The sequence below is a fragment of the Argentina silus genome (assembly GCF_951799395.1).
Source record: "Argentina silus genome assembly, chromosome: 18".
Lineage (NCBI taxonomy): Eukaryota > Metazoa > Chordata > Actinopteri > Argentiniformes > Argentinidae > Argentina > Argentina silus.
Genome location: NC_139672.1, coordinates 3,825,879 through 3,828,378, shown reverse-complemented (window position 1 = coordinate 3,828,378; position 2,500 = coordinate 3,825,879). Strand labels below are relative to the sequence as shown.

The 2,500-nt window shown below is 47.3% G+C and overlaps 1 protein-coding gene across 1 annotated transcript in view; it reads right to left on the bottom strand.

Moving 5' to 3' along the window:
• cdh24b (cadherin 24, type 2b) overlaps positions 1-2,500 on the bottom strand; it is a gene marked incomplete at both ends in the record, with an annotated part of 61,588 nt that overhangs the window by 20,269 nt on the left and 38,819 nt on the right. The gene's annotated exons all lie outside the window — the stretch shown is intronic.

Here is a 2,500-nt window from a genome sequence, read left to right as displayed (position 1 = left end):
TTTTGGAAACAAGTGGAGCAGAGGTGTTGTTATGTTGGTAGAATGTTGGTCGGGGTTTAAAAGCTAGTACATTTGGAGGTGTCAACATATGGGTAGAACATTGGTAGGCGTTGAGATGTTTGTCGAGCGGTGATGAGTGCTTTAATCTGAGGAGTATCGGTGGGTGTTTTAATCCTGGGTTCGAAAACATCGCAAAGTAAACGCGCATGGCGTGGAACACAAATCTGCAATCTGCTCTCCTTGAAATGAAATGGAAATCATATTGACATATTTTATGAGCACAAACAGCTGCGGAAACACAAACATTGAATATTGACACAAACATTGAATATTGCCATGGTTACTTGTACTTAGCTATGGCGACACAGTGGGAGAATGTAATGACTCTGTTCCATGGGGACAGAGCTGGGGATGTCATGCTCCAGTATCAACAGCAGCTGTGAAGTTATGAACACTATTTGTCTGAGGTGTCGTCCCTCTAACTCTACCTGATTACATATCCTCTCACCAGCAGGGTGCCGACGCACCCGGATGGAAGGAAGGAGACAGTGTGTGTGTGTGTGTGTGTGTGTGTGTGTGTGTGTGTGTGTGTGTGTGTGTGTGTGTGCGTGTGTGTGATGCGTGAGAATGTGTGTGTGTGTGCGTGCGTACATGCGTGTGTGCGTGCGTGCGTGCGCGTGCGCGTGCGCGTGCGCGTGCGCGTGTGTGTGTGTGTGTGTGTGTGTGTGTAGGTGTCTATGATCAGATTTGCTGAGATGGTGATTGCGGTTGGGGCTCAGCCTTCTGTGTTGATTCGATTGCTAGAATGAACGTGTGAGTTCCGGTTCCAAAACATCTTTTTGAGGTATTCCTGGATTCTCAATGCAACCAACATGTTGGCTCCATGTGATCGGCAGAGACACATGCTCGTTGGAGGAGAGCATAAGGAATGTTCAATGTCGGAGTCAAGATGAAAGAAAAAAAATAACACACTTTGAAGGTCCCTTCACCGAGAACATATTGATATTTTCTCCTTCTTCTCCCTTCCTCTGAGCTATCGTCCCTTTTTTTCAGACTTGTCAAACCTCATGTATTCCCGTACAGAAAATCTGTAATCTTAACAAGGTGGGAGATTGATTAAAAATTATGCAGCGAGGAAGGGGGATTTGAAGGGCAGAGATATTGAAATATAGGCAATACAGGAACATCTCTATGCTGAAAAAACACAGGGAAATGTCAGAGAGAGAGGGAGGGAGGGAGGGAGGCAGAGAGAGGGAGAGAGAGAGAGAGTGCGCGTGAGGGAGGGAGGGAGGGAGGGGGGTAGACGGAGAGAAAAGGTCTCTAACAGGATCCCATTAGAGAGAGAGAGAGACAATCTGTCTGAGGAGGAGAGATGTCACTTACACTGTGAGCACACACTCATCACCCCCTCCCTCCCTCTATCCCGTACTCCATCACCCGCTCCCTCTCTCCTCCCTCTCTCCCTCCCTCCTTCTCTCCAGCACTCCATCACGCTCTCCCCTTCCCTCCTGGTGTGCAGAGGTCCATCTCTGACACCCAGAACACACACTCATCTCTCTCCCTCGCTCACGCTTACAGAAAGCACTTATCACAACCACCTTCTGCTTTGCACTCCCTCACTTCCTCTTTCTGTCGTCCCTCTCTCTCTTTCATTCTTCCTCCCTCCTTCCTTTTCCACACCCCTCCTCTCTCTCTCTCTCTCTCTCTCTCTCTCCCTCTCTCTCTCTCTCTCCCTCTCTCTCTCTCTCTCCCTCTCCCCTCTCTCCTCTCTCTCTCTCTCTCTACAACCTCCTTCTGACCCTGCTAAGTACACACATTTTTTTTATTTGAGTAAAATGGTCCATTTCTCTCACTTATGCGCCGTTTAGCATGAAATAAGTCTATTTCATGCTAAAAATGTAAATGTAAAATAACTCACCAGTATAATGGCACAATAGTCATATATTATACATACAACATGCATTAAATTTAAATATTCCTCATGCTCATGCTATACATGTGATTGTGTGTGTGTGTGTGTGTGTGTGTGTGTGTGTGTGTGTGTGTGTGTGTGAGAGTGAGAGTGAGAGTGAGAGTGTGTGTGTGTGTGTGTGTGTGTGTGCGTGCGTGCGTGCGTGCGTGCCTGCACGTGTGCACGTTTGGCGCATGTGACCGACTTGCCTGCAATCATCGAAGCTTCAAATGATCTGAATCCTATGCCTCTAATCTATATGCGCAGCTTCCATCTCTGCACGACTGTAATTGAATGCACCGGCGAGGATCCGCTCCATCCTTCGCCTGTTACCGACACTGTGCTGTACATTAAAGCCTATTCTATCCCGCTGGCCTTGACTATGTGAGGTCCCACCCTGTTCTTTACATTTCACATCAAGGCCTGTCTGTGATAAATAGACTTAGCCCTGACCTATTTTACAGACATGCCACTGCAGTGTGAGTCGAGAAAAGTATCTCCTATACAGTAACCCCTTCACTGTGTTCTGTCTTTCTCTCTCCCTTTAAT